Raw genomic sequence first — 24,927 nt, forward strand, 5'->3', positions numbered from 1 at the left:
CAAACAGATATGTCCAATGTTATTTAAATGTTCCGGACAACAGAGAAAGAAAACTAAATTCATATTTAAAATCTCACAGTGCATTGACACCATACCCCCATAAAGTACACAGAGAAAAAGCAAAAAAAAGGACAATATCTATCAGAAATCCTGATGCAAAACCTCAAATAAACTAACAGCAAATACCCGCTGAATTAAAACAGGACCACACCCTATTCATGTTCAATCCAGTGTTCTAGGTAAAGTTTCGGTCTTAGAGAATTATTTAACAGAACTCATCACACTAATAAAAAGTGGATAAAACATGGTTGTATTCCAAAGTTCATAGCAGCATCATTCACAATAGCCAAGAGGCAGAAATAACCCAAGTGTCCATCAACAGATGAAGGCATAAACAAAATGTGGTACATCCACATAAATGGAATACCACTCATCCATAAAAATACTAAAGTTCTGATACATGCTACAACGTGGAAAAACCTTTGAACATTATATTGAATTTATTTGAAATAAGCAAGGCATTAAGGACAAATACTCTATAATTTCATTTATATGAAATATCTAGAAATAGCAAGTTTATAAAGACAGAAAGTAGTTTAAAGGTTACCAGGGCATGGGGGAAGGAAGGAAGAAAAATGCAATTTTCTTAATTAATGCCTGAGGATATTTGACAAAAGTCAACATCACAACATAAAATTCTGATTTTAAACAAACTCAAAATCTTTATGCATTCTATCTATAGCTTCAGATACCTAGGTATTCATATATCAAAATGAAAATCAGCATCATTTTTATTAATAAAACTGCTTGCATTATTGCATTATTGCAAATGGTGCTGAAACACCAAAGACCACATGCAATATAAGGAAGTTGGACCCTTACTTCATACCATATGTCATACTTCACTCATGGATAAAAGACCTAAAGTTGAGAAAAAAGTTATAAATTCCTGGAAGAAAATATAGGGGTAAATCTTCATGATCCTAGATTTAACTGTGGATTCTTAAACACACTTTTAAAAATTTTTTCATGAGGTCCACTTTATTTATGTATTTTGCTGCTCATGCTTTTGGTGTAATACCTAAGAATTAGCTGACTTTTTGATTATAGCTATCCTAGTGTGTGTGACCAAATATGTCATTGAGGTTTTGACTCGCATTTCTCTGATGATAATTTATATGCGTTTTCTGGAGAAATGTCTATTCAGGTATTTTGTCCATTTAAAATTAGGTTAGTTGCCTTTGTCTTGTTGACAGTCAGGATTCTTTATATATTCTAGTTACAAGAACTTTATCAGATATGTGATTTTCAAATATTTTCTCCCATTCTGTGGGCTGTATATTGACTTTTCTGACAGTGTCATTTGAAACACATAACAAGTGTTAGTAAAAATGTGGGAAAATTGAAACCCTCATACATTGCTGGTGAGAATGTAAAATGGTGCAGCTATTAGGAAAACAGTCTAGCAGTTCCTCAAATGGTTAAACATTACCATATGAAACAGTAATTATTCCATTTTTATGTATCTACCCAACGGATATGAAAATACCTCTTTTGACAATCTTGTGTATGGATGTTTATAGCAGCATTGTTCATAACAGCCAAATGGTAAAAATGACCCAAATATCCAGCTATGGAAGCACTAATAAATATAATATGATATATCCATGCAATGAATTCAGCTATAAAAAGGAACGAACTACTTACATATTTTTAAAGAAAAACATTTTAACAGTCTTCCTTCAATTAAAATAATATTTTCAAGGTTCAAAGGCTACATAGGATTCCCTTTATATAGAATGACTAGAACAGGCAATTCTATAGAGACAGAATGTTAATTAGTGTTTGACTAAGGCTGGGAGGAGGATGGGAAGTTAAGACAGGTGGGGGAGATAAATAAATAGTATGGGATTTCTTTTTGAGGTGATAAAAATATTTTAAAATTGACTGTGGTGTTGGTTGCAAACTCAGTGAATATTGTACAATATTGATTTGTACAATTTAAATGTGAATTATCTTTCAATAAAGCTGTTAATTTTTGAAAGTATAGGCAGTTTTATAGTAGCTTTCAGAATGAAGGTTAGCCTAATATCAGCTACTCAAACTCAATTCTATTTGCTAACAGAAAAATAAAGGACATAAAGAAAAAGGATTCTTTCAAATAAGACTAGTGAAAAATTAGAGATTTGAGAAATCACCATTTAGTAATAATAATATAAATCTATATAGGCAGATAAAAGAAAATAATACTTTTAAGAGCAAAAACCAATGCAATTGAAAATAAACAGACACAGAAAAAGTTGCAGAGATGCAGGGAAGGAACCAATAACTCAGAAAAGGACCTGGGAGAGAAGAAACCACAGAAATAGCAGCCAGAAGATGAAGGAATGAGGCCCAGAAAAGAAACAGATGTCCTCATTTGCCTTGCCATTTGGAGAGTGCCCAGGATTGCCAGGAGTCATCCTTCAGTGAGACAGCATCTATGAAGATGCCTTAATTTGGACATTTTCAAAGCCTCAGAAATGTAAATTTCTATCCTAATAAATTCTCATTATAAAAGTCAAAAAAAGAAGAAACCAAACAGTAGAAAAAAGCAATAAAACCAAGAAATGTTTCTTTAAAAAGATCCGTAAATTTATTAATTCTCTAACAAGACATAAAAAGAAGAAAAAAAGCAAACAAAAATTATTAATGTTTTTTAAAAGAGATGATATCACTAAAGACAATGCAGATATTAACAGGATAATAAGGAAATACTTTGGAAAACACGTGAACACATAAATTTGGCAACCTAAATGAAATGGCCCAGTTTATTGAAAAGCACAGCTACCAAAATTCGCCTAAAGTACTTACCCAGGTCAGCTAAGAAGTAGGTGAAGATGGTCAACAACCACACCAGGGAACTGAGAGTGCCTACAAATGCGAACAGGAGAATCACATCCATCAACCACATGAAGTCTAAGACCCTCTTGATTTAGAGGTGGAGTGGATAACACCATCCCAGGGTCCACAGTATAGAAGAATAAAATATGGATTATAGTGGACTTCCTTTTATTCTACTACAGAACTATTGTGATTAGTAATGGAAGAAATTGTAGCATTGATGTGGAGAAAGTGGCCATGGTAATTGCTGAGGGCAGGGAGAGGGGAGAAGAGATGTGATGTGGGTTTTTTTCGGGACTTGAGTTGTCCTGAATGATATTGCAGGGACAGATGCTAGACAGTATATATCCTGCCATAACCCACTGATTGTACTGGGGGAGAGTGTAAACTACAATGTGAACTATTATCCATGCGGTGCAGCAGCGCTCCAAAATGTATTCACCAAATACAATGAATGTGCCACAATGATGAAAAAGGTTGTTGATGTGGGAGGATTGGGGGGTATGTGTAGGGTATATGGGAACCTCTTATATTTTTTAATGTAACATTTTTTGTGATCTATTTGTCTTCAAAAATACATGTAAGAGATGTGATGTGGGGGCATTTCAGGACTTAGAGTTGTCCTGGGTGGTGCTGCAGGGACAGTCCACTGGGTGGACTGGGGGAGAGTGTGGGCTATGGTGTGGACCATTGACCATGAGGTGCAGCGGTGCTCAGAGATATTCACCAAGTGCAATGAATGTCTCATGATGATGGAGGAGGTTGTTGTTATGGGGGCAGGGGAGTGGGTGAGGGGGTTGGGGGCTATATGGAGACCTCATATTTTTTTAATGTAACATTAAAAAAATAAAGACAAAAAGAAATACGTGTAAAAAAATTTTTTTTAATGCACCCAAAGTGAAATGGATATCCTGAATAGTCCTATAAACAGTAAGGAAATTAAATTTTTAGTTTAAAACCCTTTAAAGCAGAAACCTCCAAGGCCAGATTGAATATCATGTGATAACATCAGTTGATGCAGAAAATGATCAGGAATAGAAAGGAACTTCCTCAATCTGATAAACAGTATTCATGTATGCAACCTACTCTCAAATGTTTAGTAGATGACAGATCAGAAAAATATAGGGAGATAAATCAATATAATGATAGGCAGGCATAATTAGATCTAATTGTATCCCAAATGCAGCAAAATGCTAATAGTTGCTAAATATGGATATCTGCATAGGGGTATTGGAGTTCTATGTCTTATTTTGTATTATTTTTGCAATTTTCCTTTAAGTTTGAAATTATTTCAAAACAAGTTAAAAAAAGGGCACTTAAAATACATAATAAATGGTGAAAATTAAAGGCAAAGGAATCTGCTCTCACTACCCTTGTTTAACATCATACTGCAAGTTCTAGTCACTGCAATAAGGTCAGAAAAAATAAGTGGCATATATACTATAATGGAAGAAATAAATCTCCTATTCACAGATGACATGGTTATCTGCCTACAAAATTCCAAGAGATCTACAAATATCTATAATTAAGAAGTGCATTTAGAAAGGTCACAGTGTAAAAGGCCAAAACACAGAAATCAATCATATTTCAATATACCTGCACTGGACAATTGGAAATTGAAATTTAAAAATAGGCAATACTCTGCCTGACACAAATAGTCCACGGTTAGTAGCAATGCTTCAATTTGTGTTCATCAACTGCAACAAATGCACCACACCAATGAAAGTGTGGTCAAAGTGGGAAAGCCTGGGAGGGGTAAGGGGTGGGGTACATGGGAATCCCCTATATTATCCATGTGACATCCATGATACAGCCCTATTATTAACACCTTGAGTTGGTGTGGGGCATTTGTTACAATTGATGAAAACACATTTTTATAATTGTACTAGTAACTGTAGTACATGATTTAACCTGGGATTCATTTATGTTCTGCAGTTCCATGGATTTTTAAAAATGTATTATCGTACCATATATACAACCGAAAATTTCCTCTTTGACCACATTCAAATGGTTAACATAGTGTTGTTTTTTACATTCACAATGTTATCAAAACTTTTCCATCATCCTAAATAGAAACTGAACATTATAAGCCTCAACTCCATATTCCCCACTCCCTTCCCTGGTAGCCTATATTCTAGATTCTGACTCTATGAGTTTGCTTATCGTAATTATTTCATATCAGTGAAATCATACAATATTTGTCCTGTTGTGTCAGGGTTATTTCTCTCAACATATCTTCAAGGTTCATCCATATTGTTGCATGTATCAGAACTTCATTCCTGTTTCATTCCATTGTATGTATATGTCACATTTTGTTTATCTATTCATTGGTTTATGGACCAGTTGGGTTGTTTCCATCTTTTGGCAATTGTGAATAATGCTATGAACATTGCTGTGCAAACATCTGTTTGAGTCCTTGATTTCAATTCTTTGGGTATATAACTAGTACAAGGATTGCCTGGTCATATGGTAGATCTATGCTTAGCTTCTGAGTTCCTGCCAAACTTCCAAAGTGGCTGCACCGTTTTACATTCCCACAGCAATGAACGAGTATTCTATTTCTCCACATCCTCTTCAAAACTTGCAATTTTTATATATATACTAGACGTTTTATTTATTTATTTTTATTTTTGTCCTTATTTATTTTTTTAATATTACATTCCAAAAATATGAGGTCCCCATATATCCCCCACCCCCCTCACCCCACTCCTCCCCCCATAACAACAATCTCCTCCATCTTCATACGGCATGCATTGCATTTGGTGAATACATCTCTGAGCACAGCTGCACCTCATGGTCAATGGTCCACATCATAGCCAACACTCTCCCACAGTCCACCCAGTGGGCCATGGGAGGACATACAATGACCAGTAACTGTTCCTGCAGCACCACCCAAGACAACTCCAAGTCCCAAAAACACCCCCACATCTCATCTCTTCCTCCCACTCCCTACCCCAGCAGCCACCATGGCCACTTTCTCCACACCAATGCCACATTTTCTTCTATTACTAACCACAATAGTTCATGAATAGAATATCAGTAAGTCCACTCCATTCCATACTCTATTCCTCTATCCTGTGGATGTTGGAATGGTTGTGTCCACTCCACATCTACATCCAGAGGGGGCTTGGATTCCACATGGATGCTGGGTGCAATTCTCCTGCTTTCAGTTTATACTAGACATTTTAGTGGCTATGAATGAAAAGGTATCTTATTCTGGTTTTGGTTTGCATTTATTGATGGCTAATAATGTTGATAGCTAATAATAATAATATGTGTTTTTTGGCCTTATGTATTTCTTTTGTGAAATGTCTGTTCACATCTTTTGCCCATCTTTAAATTGATTGTTTGTCTATTCGTTGTTGAGCTAAAGCATTTTTAAAATATATTCTAAATATTAAGCCCTTATGGGATATGTGGTTTCCAAACATTTTTTCCCATTGATGCATTCTCATTTACCCTTCTTTTGTTTCTTGTACTTTGGTTGTAAAGTCTAAGAAACCATTGCCTAACACAAGGTCCTAGCAATGCTTCCCTATTTTATTCAAGGAGTTAGATAGTTCTGGCTCTGGTATTTAGGCCTTTTACCCATTTTGAGTTGATTATTTTAAAGGCAAATGGAAATCCAGCTTTCCCTGCACCATTTGTTAAAAACACTATTCTTTTCCAATGGAGTAGTCCTTGCCCCCTAGTCAAAAATCAGTTGGCCATAAAAGTGAGGATTGATTTCTGAGCTCTCAATTCAATTCCATTGGTCTATTTGTCTGTCCTTGTGCCAGTACCATGTTGTTTTCATTTCTGTAGTTATGTAATGTTTGCAGATTGGGAACTGTGAGTCCACCAACATCATTCTTTTTCAAGATGGCTTTGGCTATTCAGGGCCTTACCCTTCCTTATCAATTTGATGGCAGGAGGGGGAAAAGGGTGTGATGTTGGATATATGGGAGTCCCCTATACTGTATATGTGAATTATTGTTATCTAAAACTTTTTAGAAGACAAAATTTTAAATTAAAAAAAAGAAAGGATGTAGGCACTGAGAAAGAAATGAAAGAAATTGCCTTGCCACTGTACCTACAGGGCAACACCTATTACAGTGATGAAAGGCAAAATGTCAAAAACAAAGATTTGTAATATTTTTCATTTTTTAATGCCACAATTTATTTTTACTTTATTTTAGTTTCTCTAAATTAGTACATATTCTATTTCTAATCTTTAAACCCATCACTATATCTCATTTTCCTATTAATTGAATTTGGCAATATATTGGCTTCATTTTTGAAGAAGTTTTGGACCGCAGAGAGGTTCAACTATGGCAGGGGAGGAACACGAGTGTGGGGTATTATTGATGGAGGGCACATGGTTGGGAGGGATTTCTCTAGGGCATGTATATAGGGTACTTAAAAATGTACAGATACACATTGGGTATTTTCACAGTAGATACAGGTACAAATGACAACAGAGGGAGTGCTGAGTTCCTAGCCCAGGGATCTCTGTCACAGCAACAATCCCCCAAGTGCAATGGCACAGACCAATGAAAAAGGAAGTTCCATTGATGAGCCCTTGATCCTGATGACTATGCTTATGAGCCTGTGTGTCTGAAATATGAACTAGGCGTAGAGCTGCAGGGTGCCTAAAAGTTATCTCCTTAGAGCCACCATGTTGTTCAAATGTGGCCACTCTCCAAGCCAAACTCAGCATGTAAACACATTACTTTCCCCCCAGCATAGGACATGACTCCCGGGTATGAGCCTCCCTGGAGCTGAGGGATTACTACCAATCACTAACTGGTGGTTTAACTAGAAAGAGACCTTGAATGAAAAGGTCAACTCAGACCAGCAGAATACCTCAGTCTGCATGTAGGATCATGTGTTAAGAACTGCTTTTTGGCATTGAATAAAAGGGGGAAATGGCAAAGACAAATGAGTTTATATGGTTAAGAGCCTTCAAAAAAGAGTTGAGAGGTCATCAGAGGGGTCGTGCTTATGCATACCTCAGCAGGACCCCAGAGACAGCCAAAGTAGATACAACCCTGGGTACTGGTTCTCCTGAGGGCTATGGAGACCCACAGGTTCTATGGGCATGGCAGATAGCTCTGGAGTTCAGTGCCATGTCAGTGGGCCCTATTTTGGATTTTGTGTTCCTGAGTGCGATGGAGTTGTACTCAGATGTGACGTTTATACACATGCCTCTTTTGTCACTTGTATTGAACCTGTGGTTGGTGCTAGAGTTGGTGCATATTCAGGAAACTTGAATCTCTGGCCTGGCCATGTGCCAATTGTGCCCTGAGTCTCAGCAGAATTGCAACTCCTACTCTCTGGTTCATTGTACTTACCCAGGCCATCTAACAGGGAGGTGAAGATGGTCAACCATCTTGCATCCATCATCCATGTGGAATCTAAGTCCCCTCTTGATATAGAGGTGGAGAAGACATCACCATTCCAGGGTCCACAGGATGGAGGAATTAAATATGGATTAGGGTGGACTTACTGATATTCCACTATAGAACTATTGTGACTACTAATGGAAGAAATTGTAGCATTGATGTGGAGAAAGTGGCTATAGTAATTGCTGAAGGCAGGGAGAGGGAAGGAGAGATGTGATGTGGGGGCATTTTCTGGACTTGGAGTTGTCCTAAATGATATTGCAGGGACAGATGCTGGACATTATATATCCCACCACAACCCACTAAATATATTGGGGGAGAGTGTAAAGTACAATATAAACTATTGTCCATGTGGTACAGCAGTGCTCCAAAATGTATTCACAAAATGCAATGAATGTGCCACAATGATGAGGAAAGTTGTTGATGTGGGAGGAGTTATGTGTGGGATATGTGGGAACCTCTTATGTTTTTTAATATAACACTTTTTTGTGATTTATGTATCTTTAAAAAAAAGACAATTTAATAATAATAAAAAAGATCAAGTCCATCAACTTGGGGAAGACATAGTCTCTGGAAGCACCTGACATTTCTCACTCTTGTGGTCCCATATGTTATGTCTGGCCTCCCTTTTTGAACCCTCTTATCACCTTTACCCTTTTAGTAGTACCATCTAAAGATGCAGAAAAAGCATTTGAAAATATACAGCACCCTTTCTTGATAAAAAAAAAAAACACTGCAAAGGATAGGAATAGTAGGAAACTTTCTGAACATAATAAAGGGTATATAAGAAAAACCCACAGCTAACATCATTTACAATGGTGAAATCCTAAAATCTTTCCCTCTAAGATCAGGAACAGGACAAGGATGCCCACTTTCACCTCTTCTATTTAACATTGTGTTAGAAGTACTTGCTCAAGCACTGAGGCAACACCCAGATATAACAAGAATCCACATAGGAAAGGAAGAAATGGGAATCTCACCATTTGCTGATGACATGATCCTGTACATAGAAAGCCCTGAGAAGTCTACAACAAAGCTTCTAGAACTTATAAATGAGTTCAGTAAAGTCACAGGGTATAAGATCAATGCACAAAAATCAGCAGCATTTCTGTACACCAATGATGAGCAATCTGAGGAGGAAATCAAGAAACAAATAACATTTACAATAGTAAATTAAAAAATCAAATATCTAGGAATAAACTTAACCAAAGATGTAAAAGACTTATACACAGAAAACTACACAAAACTGTTCAAGGAAATCAAAGAATACCTAAACAAATGGAAGAATCTTCCCTGTTCGTGGACAGGAAGACTAAATATTATTAAGATGTCTATCCTACCAAAACTGATCTACAGATTCAATACAATCCCAATAAAAATCAACACAGCATTTTTTAATGAACTAGAAAAAATAACTACGAAATTTATTTGGAAAGGGAAGAGGCCCCATAGAGCCAAATACATATTGAAAAAGAAAAATAATACTGGAGGAATCACACTATCAAACTTCAAAACATACTACAAAGCTACAGTATTGAAAACGGCATGATATTGGCACAAGAACAGACATACTGCCAAAGGAACCAAATTGAGAGTCCTGATATAGATCCTCATATATACAGTCATCTGATATTTGACAAGGCCACCAAGCCCACTCAACTGGGAGAGAATGGCCTCTTCAACAAATGGTGTCTAGAGATTTGGATATCAATATGCAAAAGAAGGAAAAAGGACTACCATCTCACACCTTATAAAAAATCAACTGAAGATGGATCAAAGACCTAAATGTAAGAGCCAAAACCATAAAGACTTTGGAAAACAATGTAGGGAAGCATCTCCAGGATCTTGTAATAGGAAATGGCTTCATGAACTTCACATCCAAAGCACAAGCAACAAAAGAACTAATAGATAAATGGGACTTCCTCAAAATTAAAGCCTTTTGCACCTCAAAGGAGTTTGTCATGAAAGTGAAAAGAGAGCCTACACAATGAGAGAAAATATTTGGTACCCATATATCTGATAGGAGACTTATATCCTGTATATATAAAGAACTCCTATATCTTGAAAATGAAAAGACAAACAACCCATTTAAAAAATGGGAAAATGATTTGAACAGATGCTTCTCCAAAAAAGAAAGACATACAAATGTCTAAAAAGCACATGAAAAAATGTTCAAAATCACTAGCTATCAGAGAAATGCAAATCAAAACTACAATGAGATACCATCTAACTCCCATAAGAGTGGCAGCTATCAAAAAAACAGAAGACTACAAATGCTGGAGAGGATGTGGCGGTAAGGGAACACTCATCCACTGCTGGTGGGAATGCAGAAGGATCCAGCCATTCTGGAGGACTGTTTGGTGGTTTCTCAAAAAGTTAGCTATAGTTTTGCCATATGACCCAGCAATTCCACTGGTGGGTATATACCCAGAAGATCTAAAAATAAGGACACAAATCTATATATGTACACCAATGTTCATAGCAGCATTATACACTATTGCCAAAAGTTAGAATCTACCCAAATGCTCATCAATGGATGAATGGATAAATAAAATGTGGTATAAACATACAATAGAATACTATTCAGCTATAAAAAGGAATACAGTACAAACACATGTGATAACATGGATGAATCTTGAGGACCTTATATTGAGTGAAGCAACCCAAGCATTGAAGGACAAATACTACATGACCTCTCTGATATGAAACAAGCAAATCAAGCTATCTCAGAGAACTAAAGACTGGAAGAAAGGCTTAAAGAAATCTGGAGGGGAGAGGAAGGTGCAAGGTGACACCTACATGGGTGAAGTCTATGACAAGCTGGAGGTAAGTATTTGTACAGGGAAGGGATAAAATGGGAGCATAGGGTTACCTTTGGGTGCGGCTTTTGGGCTTAAGGAGGGCTAGGGTTGGGAGGATGGGTCAGATGATTCAGTGAATTGCGGGGAGGGCTAGGGGAGACCATTGAATATGGGAGAATGTCAGGTATATGGTTGAAACTATACTTTTGAGAAAACTCTTCAGAAAATATAAGAAAGGATCACGTGTTTAAGGTGCTTAAGGGGGGGTGCATCTGGTGCAGGGGTAAGCTTCTAGGGAGTATGTGCATGCTCATTTTGCCATAGTGGATTATATCATTGGGTGGAGACCCATACAATGAGTGTGAAGGTGTACCCACATCCTGGGGAGTCCTGATGTTCCCAAAGAGAAGGAATTGTGTCTCTTGAGTGGATTGTTGGCTCCCAATTAGTTAGGGCAGTCTAGTATGTCAAGCCCTCAGCATTGTTGCAGTACCTGTAAATATGGTTCCTCAGTGGTGAAGATTGAGTGTCACAGTGTGCCCTGAGGGGAGGGGGAGAGAGGTATAGCAAGGATGGAAGCAGGGAACTGGGGGGCAATGGAAGTGCTCCACAAGATCATGCAATGATGGACATGTCAACTTACATCTAAAGTTTATAAAAGTCTATAAACTAAAAGTAAGCTATAATGTAAAACATAAGGAAACTAAAAATTTAGAAATTTGTACAGTCTAAAATATAAACAAAAACGTAAGCCAAAATGGAACCATGGGGCCATGATGTGAACCAATGTATATGAGGTGCAGAGGTGCCCAAAGATGTACTTACCAAATCCAATGGATGTGTCATGATGATGGGAACGAGTGTTGTTGGGGGGGGGGGGAGAGGGGGGGTGGGGGGGTGGGGTTGAATGGGACCTCACATATATATTTTTAATGTAATATTATTTCAAAGTCAATAAAAAATAAAAAAATTAAAAAAAAAAATAAAGTGATAATAAGATAAAAAAAAAAAAATGGAACCATGTTTGATAGCTATGTTTCAAAATTTGTACATCAGCTGCAGCACACATAACATGAACATGTAAAGAGATCATTGCTGGGGAAAGGGGAAAGGGGTTTGATGTTGGATATCTGGGAGTCCCCTATATTGTGTATGTGAATTACTGTGATCTAAAACTTTTCTGAAGACAAAATCAAAAATTAGAAGAAAAAAAAAAAGAAAGAACGTAGACACTGAGGAAGAAATGAAAGTGCCTTGCCACTGTACATACAGGGCAACACCTATTACAGTGATGAAAGGCAGAACGTTAGAAACAAAGCTTTATAATATTTTTCATTTTATTAATACACCAATTTATTTTTACTTTATTTTAGTATTTCTAAATTACTATGTATTTTATTTCTAAACTTTAAACCCATTACTGTATTTCAATTTCCTATTAATTGAATTTGGCAATATATTAGGATTCATTGTTGAAGAAGTTTTGGAACACAGAGAGGTTCAAATATGTCAGGGGAGGAACTCTGGTGTAGGGTGTTATTGTTGGGGGGCACATGGGTGGGGGGGCAGTTCTCCAGGGCATGTATATAGGAAACATAAATATGTTAGGATATATGTCAGGTACTTTTATAGTAGTTACAGTTACAAAGGTTAACTTGAGGGAATGTTGAGTTCCCACCCAGGGGAGCTCTGTCACATTCCCCAATGGAACAACAATTCCCCCAAGTGCAACAGCAAGATCAACAAGGAAGGATGGTACAATAATGAGCCCTTGATACTGATGACTATGCTTAGGAGCCTGTGTGCTTGAAATATGAACTAGGTCTAGAGCTGTAGGGTGTCTAAGAGTTTTCTCCTGAGAGCCTCCATGTTGCTCAAATGTAGCCACTCTCTAAGCCAAACTCAGTATGTAAATGCATTACCTTCCCCCCAACATGGGACATGACTCCTGGAGATGAGCCTCCCTAGCGCGGAGGGATTACTACCAACAACTAACTGGAGAAGCAACTAGAAAGAGACCTCGAATAAAAGGGTCAACTCAGACCAGCAGAATATCTCAACCTACATGTTGAATCAAGTGTTAAAAACTGCTCTTTGACCTTGAATAGAAGGGGGAAATAGCAAAGACAAATGAGTTGATATAGCTAAGAGTATTCCAAAAAGAGTCGAGAGATCATCAGAGGGGTCACACTTACGCACACCTCAGCAGGATCCCAGAAAAAGCCAAAGTAGATACAACCCTAGGGACTGGTTCTCCTGGAGGCTACGGAGATCCACAGGGTATATAGTCATGGCAGATGCATTTGGAGCCCTGTGCCATGTCAGAGGGACCTACTTTGGAATTTGTGTTCCTGAGTGTGATGGAGCTGGACTCAAATGTGACTTTTCTACACATGCCTCTTCTGTCACTTTTACTGAACCTGTGGTTGGGCCTAGGAATGGTCCATACTCAGGAGACTTGAATCTCTGGACTGTCCATGTGCCAGCTGGGCTCTGAGCCTCAGCAGAGTGGTGACTCCTACTCTCTGGTTCGTCGGTCTTACCCAGGTCAGCTAACAGGGAGGTGAAGATGGTCAACCACCACCCCAAGGAATCAAGAGTGCCTGCAACTTTAAGCAGAGGAATTGCATCCATCATCATTGTGGAATCCAAGCCCCCTCTCAATCTAAAGGTGGAGGGGACATTGCCATCCCAGGGTCCACAGAATGAAGGAATAAAATATGGGCTAGAGTGGACTTACTGATATTCCACTATAAAACTATTGTGACAAGTAATAGAAGAAATTTTAGCATCGAGGTGGAGAAAGTGGCCACAGTAGTTGCTGAGGGCAGGGAGAGGGTAGAAGAGATGTGATGTAAGGGTATTTTTGGGATTTTGAGTTGTCCTTGATGATATTGCAGGGTCAGATGCTGGACTTTATATATCCTGCCATAACTCACTGAATGTACTGAACGTATCTGTGTAGTGCAGCAGTGCCCCAAAATGTGTTCACCAACTGGGATGAGTGTACCACAATGATGAGGGAGGTTGTTGGTGTGGGAGGAGTGGGGTGGAGGGGTGGAGGGCATACAGTAACCTCTTATATTTTTTAGTGTAACTTTTTTTTTGTGATGTATATCTCTTCAAAAAAATACAATTTACAAAAATGATGTGGTGGGGATGGGGGAGAGTTATATGGGAACCTCTTATTTTTTTGTTTTTTTTATGTTTTTTTTAATGTAACATTCCTTGTGATCTATTAACTTTAACTTTAAAATTTTTTTTAAATAAAATAAATAATAAAAACATTGAGCAGTAAAAAAATAATAATAATAAAATAAGTTCCTCTTTGTGCTGCACTTAATAGATCTATGCTCCAGGTTTGCAATACTCTCCATGGGTGGAGGCCATAATGCCCGTTGTATTAGTTTTAAGTTCTACTCGTATTACTCTGGTAATTACTCTCCTGTTGGTATGTCCACACACAGCCAGCATGCTGCAGCACTGTTGGTCTTTGGAGGGATGCTCAAGTGTTTCACTTGCCTGGTGCATAGTGTCCTTCAGCACTTTGAAACAGAGCCAGGCTGGAGGCAATGTCCATTGTAAATCTCTCCATCTTTCCATATCGAGCCATCACTGGCTGTTGCAGAAGCCTGAAACAGCAACATACTCTCTATTCACTTCAGGAGCATGCCAGAGATTACGTAGATACTCTTTATTGGCTGCCAGTTTCTGGAATATATTTGTTTAATTTATTTTAATTATAATTTAGAAAATATTTTTCCATAGATTTCAAGAATTTTTCTCTACTGAAATTTGGTAACTGGATTATTAATTACTTTCGCTTTAAGGCTGTTAAAAGGTTTAAATTGAGGAATTACAGGACAAACTATGACTCTTAATTCCTCAACCTAGTAGATAAGAGTTTTAACTAAACTTATCACACCTAGCCCTTCACAGATAGCTCTAACAAAGAGAAAGCAGCCCTGAAGGGGTGAGGAGCACAGCTGGGTAGGTCAAGGAGCTTAGGAAAAAGATTTTTCTCTCACAGTAATTTCTGTATTCAGATTTCTAAATGACCTTTCCGTCTTCCTTAGCATTTCTAATTTGGGCTCCAGGAATATCCATTTACTCAAATATGAATGCATATTTATTTTTTCAAACAATTTTGAATAGAACCATTTTAATAATTTTCATTTGTTATTTGATAGTGCCATCGTGGAGTATGAAGCTTTCCACTGAACAAAAAGACACAAAGACAGTTAGACCCAGAAACACACAACTCGCTAATGTTGCTTATAATTTTCATTCTCTTATAAAACAAGTTTAACGGTAAAATAATATATTCAAAAGATCTCTTTGAAGGCTATTTCTAATTAATCTGCACTGTGACCATGTAGTATTGCAAAAGAATTTCATTTTTTTTAGTCACTGGCTTATAACCAAACTGTTCCCTGTGCTTTAAAATACAATCTACATCATTTCCTTTCCTTCAGAGCTCTGCTTATTTCCCATTTCAACAGGCCTTGGATGAATACCACTAATTCCAGTACATACTCACTGAGGTTACTGAAGTCTCAGGGAAAACTGGTCTCTCTCTGGACCTGCTGCTTTCAGGATTCCTGATGCTCAGATCCCTCAATTGCCAGTCCTCAGAGAAAACAGGAGTCTGCTGTCTGCTGGACTGGAAAAGTGGACATCCAATCCCAAGGATTCCATGAGGAGCAATCTCATCCAAGTTCATGGGGTCCCTCTAAGCTCTTGCCTGGAGTAGGTAAGTTGGAGTCCACACCTGGATAGTCAGGAGAGAAAGCAGGGTTATTAAGGCCTGTGGAAGGACTGAAGACAGGTGTGTCTCAAATTTGCCTTCCCCCAAGCCATGGTGACAAAAGTTGCCATAGCTTCAGGGAGAGGAGACTAGAGTAGTTACCACACAATGGTGAGCAAGTCCACCCAAGGGTGAGGGCAGTCCTGAAATAACCATAAACAAAGGCAAACTCAGTTTAGAATTACCATCACAATAGCAGGGATACAAGAGAGTGAGGCTTGACTTGAAGTAACCCATAAACAAAGGTAAGTTTAAGGATGTGGCTCAAGTGATAGAGCTTCCCCCTACAAATGGGAGTACCTGGGTTTGATCCCTGGGGCATCCTGGTGAAAAAGAAGAGAAAGCATGAGCTGCATAGCAAGCCAGTGCCTGCACAAGTGCTCACTTGGTAAGCCAGTGCCCACACAAGTTCCCATGCAAGTGCCCACATGGTGAGCCAGCGCCCCACACAAGTGAGTCACACAGCAAGATGATGACACATCAAAAAAGAGACAAGGTGAAAGTCAAGGTGAAGTGCAGCAGAAACCAGGAACTGAGGTGGTGCAATTGACAGGGAACCTCTCTCCCCAACAAGTCTCCAGGATCAAATCCCAGTGAATCCTAGAGGAGAAAAAAGAAGAAGAGAAGACAACACAGACAGCAAAAAACCCAGCAGGGTGGGAGGAGGAGAAGGGGGGGATAAGTAAATAAATAAATCTTTTTTTAAAAAAAGGTAAGTTTAATTTAGAATCGCCATCACAATAGTAGGTCTAGGGAAGAGGCTACTTTAAAAATAACCACTGTATTAGTCAGCCAAAGGGGTGCTGACGCAAAATACCAGAATTGGTTGTTTTTTATAAAGGGTGTTTATTTGGGGTAGGAGCTTACAGATACTAGGCCATAAAACATAAGTTACTTCCCTCACCAAAGTCTATCTTCACATGTTGGAGCAAGATGACTGCTGACATCTGCAAGGGTTCAGGCTTCCTGGGTTCCTCCCTTCAAGGGTCTTGCTTCTCTCTGGGTTCAAGGTTCCTCTCTTCCCAGGGCTGGCTTCTCTTTCCTCTGTGTTCTTACTTCCCAGGGTTCCAGCTTCAGGTTTCAGCATCAGACTCCAATATCAAAAATCCAGCATCAAAAACCCTCAACTCTGTCCTTTGCCATGCCTTTTATCTGCCCTAAAGACATGGCCCAATCAAAGCCCCAGTCATAACTTAATCATGTGCAGATACAGACCAGATTACAAACATAATCCAATAACTATTTTTGGAATTCATAACCATATCAAACTGCTACCACCATAATCAAGGATAAATTTAATTTATAATTTCCATTAATATAGCAAACACACACAAGGGTGAGGCTAGACCTGAAGTAACCATAAACAAAGGTAAATTTGTCCAAGATTACCATCACAATAGTAGATCTAGGCTAAATCCACTTAGTTATAGCAATTTCAGCTATTATCCTTTTGCTGTTTTATAATATAAAGGCATCGATATAATCTTAACTTTTAGTTCCAGTTTCTAGTCAATGTTCACTTTTTAAAAATTTTGGCACTTTCATTTACTAACTAAGCAACTAAAACTATTTTATTGGTAACATTAATGTTGCTAAGTTTTTCTGCTTTTCCAGCAGTTAAACTAATTCCAATTGAGATTTCTTTTATACATCAAATTCAATTGCAAGATTGTACTGCCATTTAAAGACTCATTTTTAGATTATCTTTCACTGTTATCCAATTTGTAACAGGTGAACCCTAAATCTGATGCACAAGTTCCTAGGCATGAGCAGACTGACAAAGTGAAAGTAAGCACAGATTAGAACAGAAGAGAGAATTTTACACACTTACTCAGCACAGGGAAAGACCTGCCTTTAGAATCACCTTCATACATAGCTCCCAGTGTCTGCCCATGGCAGAAACATCATGCAGAACCCTCCAGCTTTGTTCCTCCAGGAAAATCCCTGGGCAACTGCTAGGCATGGAGCAGAGAGACCCAGGGAAACCTTGCCCCTGACAAGACACAAATTGCAGCTGCTCTGGGGGTGCATTCCCATTAGATACTTCTCACAAGGGGGAAAGTCCTATGGGTTTTTTTTGCTGGAAGGATTTGTAACCAGATTTTGTCTAGGTTCTTGACTATGCTGCAGAAGTGAATTTCAAGAGCATGTCAGGTGAGTTAGGCCAGTAATTTATTAAGGTAGAGAGGGAAGAGAAATGGGAGAAAATAACAGATCAGGGGTCCCAGGTAGAGCAGAAGGGGCTAAGAAGTGATAAAGTGGACTGATTTACAGGCTGCAGTTTCCCATTACAGATTACAAATGCCCAGGTTTTATTTACATGTTGATCCATGCAGCGTGACACACAGAGAGCAGGACACAGAAGGCAGGACGAGCACCGGGACTGGCACTGGGTCAGAGTGAAGGCGAGAAAGCAAGAGGTCTTTATGCTTGCTTGTTAAATTATTTATTATTCTGCCCCTTTGCTAATGGCAGGGGAGGAGTTCCAGCTGTTTACTGTTTTGATTGATTATCCCACCCATCAATCCCCCAGGAGAGCCCAATTATAAAATCCTTGGAGAAAATCCAGGGCTTCTCCTGGCTTCTGGAGGAAATCTTACTCTGAATGGTGGAATCTTGTCGGGGGGTCTTCCAGCAGCTATCTTGGGGGTGTCAACATCCACAAGGACTTCTTGCCAGGTTCCAGACCCATCTATTGATTCCTTATCTTACTTGCCAGCGTCAGATTGGAGTGATGCAAGGGAATGGGCAGGGAGCTAGGAAAGGCCAGTAACTTTCTAAATCATTAGCTCTTGATTCCCCATTCCTCCTCTTATTAGGCACAGCCAATCCTAGAGAGGTCCAGAGGTTAGGACTGGGTAAGTGGCTCCCATGTTAATTAAGAAATTAAGAATCTTACCTGCCACATCAAGGGTCACCTGAGGCTCCTCCTGGTTGATGGTTCAAGTGCAGCTTCAGGCCCCTTCCATCCTCTCCTGGGGCAAGGCCCCAGCAGGCCCAGGAGTGAGGCAGCCTGGGGCCAGGGGCCCACCTCTCTGCACTTGAAACAAGTTCCTGCTGATGTGGAGCGTGAATTCAGGTGGTCCCAAGGTGACGGGGTGTCTTTAATGGTGGCGGCTAAAAGATGAGCCTATTTTCAGGCCCACCCCTCCTCATCTGTTTTCTTCTCAGTGCTGTCTCAATTGTTGAAAACTGAGAAGCTGTTTTCTAAAGGGAGTTAATGGAACGTTTTTCACAAGTTCCTATGGATTTCCAAAGCTTACTGGCTAACAAAGTGATTTCCTAGGCAGCTCCATCCTTCCCTAGAGTCAGGATCTACCAGAGGGTATTTTCATCATCTCTACAAGGTTTCCTTGAAATAAGGCTGGGTTTTCATCCTGCCTCTGATTAATTTCCCTGAGCTTATTAAAATTGACCAGTTTGTGCATTTTCTCATCCTTTTGAGTAGAATATGACCACATGGTCTCTGACCTTCAGATCTGACTGTCCTTCCTTCCCAATTACACAGGTTTAACCAGAATTCAGGATCCCACAAAGAGGCCACTGTTGGCCATACTGCAGCCACATGGTGTGGCAGGAAAAGATTAGCATCTTCATACAGGCAAACAGCCTCGGGGGCCCCAGAGGTAATGGATTAAGAGGAACCTCAGAGCCCAGGGTGAGAGTCTTGGGGCCTCATTAATAAAACAAAATAGGGCACAGACAAGCTCTAGTTAAAAGGCTGGACCCACCGGTCTTCATCGGGTGCTGGGGAGTATTATTGGCCTCTTTGTCTCCTGTCATGGCTTGCCAAATATGTTAGCAGAATGCGCTGGGTTCTGGGCTTCTAGATTCTTGGCTATGTCACATAAAAGAATTTAAGGACACCATAAGGTAGGCAAGGCAGTAAAGAGTTTATTAGGAACAAAAGAAAGAGATGGTACACAACCCCAGACATGGGTGCGGGTGTGCTACAGGGTGAGACATGCCACTGTGCGTTTTTCATATGTGCCGTAGTTTTCTATTTGTGATTTTTTAATGATTTATTTATTTATTTGTTTGTTTGTTTATTTCTATCAACCCCCCCCCATTGTTTTGCACTTGCTGTCTGCTTTCTGTATATGCTTGTCTTCTCTTTAGGCGGCACTGACCCTCAGGAGTGGGAGAGAGGTGCTCAGTCTCTTGTACCACCTCAGCTCCCTGGTCTGCTGTATCTCTGATTGTCTCTCCTCTGTGTCTCTTTTTGTTGTGTCACCTTGCTGTGCCAGCTCTCCATGTGGGTCAGCACTGCATGTGGGTCAGCTCTCCACTCATGCCAGTTCACCACATGGGCCAGCTTGCCTTCACCGGGAGGCCCCAAAAATCAGACCCTGGACCTCCCATATGGTAGATGGGAGCCCAATCACTTGAGCCACATCCCCTTCCCTATTTGCAGTTTTTAAAGTAATTTTATCAAGAAGATTTGCTAGGTTTTTGTTTTTTGTTTTTTGTTTTTTTGCCTTTTCTGCATCTGTTGAGAGGGTCATGTTTTTTTCCCTCTTCATTATGTTAATGTGTCGTACATAAATTGATTTTCATAGGTTGAATCATCCTTGGGATAAATCCCACTTGGTCATGGTGTATAATTCATTTAATGTACTGTTGGATTTAGTTTGCTAGTATTTTGTTGAGGATTTTTGCATCTATTTTCATTAGAGATAATGGTCTGTGATTTTCTTTTCTCGTAGTATCTTTTTTTTTAATTTTTAAAAACTCAATTTTATTGATACATATTAATAAAGCATCCAAAGTGTAAAATCAACTGTATTTGGTATAGTCACATAGTCATGCATTCGTCACTTGAATCGTTATTAGAGCATTTTCATTATTTCAATAATAATAGTAATAATAAACACAAAATAGACAAGAAAATTCTTCACCTCTCAATCTCTCTATGCTTCCCCTGCTATACATAGCTGCTATTTCTAGGTATTCTTGCACAATTATTTATTTATTTATGCAGCAGTTTTATTGAGATACACATATGTTTTTTAAATTTTACTTTATTTTAATTATCTTTTTAAAAATTAATAGATCACACAAAATGTTACATTAAAAACCATAAGAGGTTCCCATATACCCCACCCCTCACCGCCACACCATCGTTTCTTAATTGTATTTTTCGAAGATACATAAATCACAAAAAATATTACATTAAAAAATATGAGGTTCCCATATACCCCCCATGTCACCCTCCCACTCCTCCCAAATCAATAGCCTCTTTCATCATTGTAGCACATTCATTGTATTTGGTGAATACATTTTGGAGCACTGCTGCACCACATGGATAATAGTTTACATTATGGTTTACACTCTAAACCCAGTACAGTCAGTGGGTTATGGCAGGATATATAATGTCCAACGTCTGTCTCTGCAAAATCATGGCTTTAGTATGAGGGTGGTGTTGGTCTGGTAGAACGAATTAGACAGCATTCCCTCCTCTTCTATTTCTATTCCCTGCTTTTGAGAAGTATTGGTATTAATTCTTCTTGGGATGCTTTGTAGAATTCACCTGTAAAGACATCTGGTCCTGGGATTTTTTTTTTTTTTTGGAAGGTTTTTGTTGACTTAATCTCTTTACTAGTTATTGGTTTCTTGAGATATTTTATTTCTTAAATCAGTTTTAGTAGTTTGTGGGTTTCTAGGAATTTGTCTGTTTCATCTAAGTTTTCTAATTTGTTAACATACAGTTTTTCATAATATGTTCCACAGTCTGTTTTCTTTTGTGGGGTCAGGGGAATGTTACTTTCTTCATTTCTGATTTTAGTCATTTGTGCCCTCTGTCTCTTTTCTTCATTAATCTAGCTAATGTTTTGTCAATTTTATTGATCTTTTCTAAGCACCATATTTTAGTTTTGTTGATTTCTTTTCTATTTTATTTATCACCATTCTGATCTTTATTTTCTTCTTTCTCTTTGGTTTTGGCCTACTTTGCTCTTCTTTTACTAGTTCTTGGATGTGCATATTTATGGTTTTACTAAGTTTGGAGGGTTTTCTCTCATTATTTCTTTGATTATTCTTTCTGCCCCTTTCTTTTTCTTGTCCTTCTGGGACTCCCATAATTCACCTATTTGTCAACTTGATGGTGTCCCAGAGTAGTCTTATAAGCTATTTTCTCCTTTTATTCTTTTTTCTTCCTGCTTCTCATCCTGTCTCATTTCAGTTGTCCTGTCTTTGTATTTGCTGATTCTTTCTTCTTCCAGTTCAAACCTGCTATTGATACCCTCCAGGGAATTTTTCATTTCAGTTATTGAGGTCTTCAACTCCAGTGTTCTGTTTGGTACCTTTTTAAAACTCGTACTGTTTTGTTGAGATTTTCATATTGTTCATTCATTATTTTCCTAATTCCCTTTAATTCTTTCTTCACATTTTCCTTTATCTCATTGAGCATACTAAAAATCATTTTTTTAAGTATTTGTCTGGTATGACCACAGTCTGGTCCTTTTCATTGATGTTTTCTGGATTTTTTTCTCCTTCCTTTTGGTGGGCCATCATTTCCTGTCTTTGTCTTGTAATCTTTTCTTGCATATTCTACATTTTCATATTTTAAATATTAACTCTGGGACTTATTCCCTGAACTGTTTGTCTCTTGAGTTTGCAGCCAGCTGGTGATGATTCTCTTGAGCTTCAGCCCTCCTATCAGGAAGGTCTGCCCAAGGCAAATGCAAAGCTCAGGGTCCACCCTTTCTGTCCTGGGCCTGTGTCTTATCCTGTGCTTGTGCTTGCCAGAGGCCCTGAGTGGCCCTATTTGAATGTCTCTTCTACTTTCTAGGAGACAGACTCTCTCCCTCTCCTGCATGTTCCACTGAAGTTAAGCCTTTGTCTCAGGTTGTCTGCCATAGAGTATATATATATATTATCTCAGGCTGGTTTTGCCTGAAGGGCAAATTTTGGGAGGGTGGTTTCCCAGCCAGAAAAAGGCTAGGGTTCCACAAAGAAAGTATAAGGGGGCTCCAAACTACCCTGTAGCAGGGTTGGGAGAAGGCAGGATGGATACTAGCAGTTTCTTCCATACTCCCCAAAGCAGTGTTTTCTTGACCTTCCCAGCAAACGCAGCCCTTCAACTGTCTTCTGCATCTCTGGTGAAGTGTACTATCTTTAAACTGCCTTCACTGCCTCTACCTGTGGCAGACTGGAACACTGGCTACCCTCAGGCCTCTAGTGATCAGAAGCAGCCAACAAAAAGCCTTGATCAGCACTTGTTCCATGCCCACTCCAGATCTTGGGGAAGTAGATTTTTATGTTCATCTTTGGTACTAGCAAGCTGTGTCAGCAGCATACTCTATCTGTTGCAAGAATGGGAGATGGGCACTGCTAACTGATGCAGAGAGAAATTCACCAGTATCTATAGTAATTTAGTAGCTTCTTCCTCCCACTCCTTTCTCAATGGTATACAGAACTCCACTGGACACCAGAATTTCAAAACAGTTGATTCAGACAGCTCCTCCCTGTTCAAAAGTTGTTCTGATGGAAGGGTCGACTCTTAGAGTTCCCCTACTCTAACATCTTCCCATAATCTTCTGTCCTCATTTTCTTTTTAATGAGCTATTTAAGAGCAACAAATTGCCCTGAGGGTGACAAGGTATTTAAACAGAACGCATTATAGTGAGCTGGTTTATAAATGGGAATGTGGCTGAAAAGGGTAGTCTAGGGATGTAAATGTCAATTGAAAGAAAGCTAGAGAATCATCTAGGGACTGAATAACACAGTGAACCCAAAGGTGGAAGAGAATTGTTTGTGATGGTACACATGCAAGAGTGTTCTTCTATGAGCTAGAGCAGATGTATGTCACTGTTGCAGGGTGGTGGAAATGTGGAGAAGCATGAGAAAAATACAATTGGAGTGACCTGTGTACTGTGGTTAACAGCAATACTGTAATATTCAATGCATCTATGCCACACTGTGTTGATAATGGGGGAATATCAAAAAAGTGTGCCAAATGTATGCTATGGACCATGGTTGGTGGTAACAATCTGATCACATTATCTCATAATATGTATCAAATGTTCCACCATGGTGTGATGTGTTGATGAAGTAGTGTTTGATGGGAATTTTACACATGTGCGTGATTGTTTTGTAAGTTCACAACTTCCATAATAAAAATATATTTTAAAAAATAATAGGTGGGTTGGGGTAAAAATACACCAGATGTAAGATATGGAATATAGTTAGTAGTAAGATTTTGATGATATTCTTTCATAATTTGTAACAAATGTCTCAAAACAATGCAAGGTGTTGGTGGTGGGTTGATGTATGGGACCCCTTTATAATGTTATGCGTGTTTGCTTTGTAAGTTCACAACTTTTGCTATACACTTATTTTTTTTTAAAGATTTATTTTTATTTATCCCCCTCTCCCATTCCCCCTGTTATCTGCTCTCTGTGTCCATTCACTGTGTGTTCTTCTGTGTCTGCTTGTATACTCATTAGGTGGCTCTGGGAACCAATCCTCGGGCCTTCCAGAGAGGGAGAGAGGAGATCACTCTCTTGCACCACCTCAACCCCCTGTTCTGCTACATCTTCTTATTTTCTCTCCTTTGTGTCTCTTGTTGCATCATCTTGCTGTATCAGCTCTCAGTGTCAGCCGGCACTCCTGCACAGGGTGGCTTTCCCATGCTGGGTGGCATTCCCATGCAGGGGGGCACTTCTGCACAGGGTGGCATTCCAGTGTGGGCTGGCACTCCACGTGGGCCAGCTCATCCCCACCAGGAGGCCCCGGGCATTGAACCCTGGACCTTCTGTATAGTAGACGGGAGCCCAATTGGTTGAGGCACATCCATTTTCCTACACTTCTTGTGTATGTAGGTTCATGTATGAATGACATATTTCAATAAAAATTTTTAAAAAGAAATAAAAACATACAGACTGATAATTACAATTAAAAGCATAAGTCCAAAGCATTCTAGTTGTCCCCATATTTCATAAAACCAAGATCCTAGTGCAGCAGATAAATTTCTCCATTGAAATATTTGAACAAGACTAATATCATGAAACTCCTTAACTTATTCTTGTTTTAATTGAGTTTAACACTCATG

The sequence above is a fragment of the Dasypus novemcinctus genome, chromosome 20 (assembly GCF_030445035.2).
Source record: "Dasypus novemcinctus isolate mDasNov1 chromosome 20, mDasNov1.1.hap2, whole genome shotgun sequence".
Lineage (NCBI taxonomy): Eukaryota > Metazoa > Chordata > Mammalia > Cingulata > Dasypodidae > Dasypus > Dasypus novemcinctus.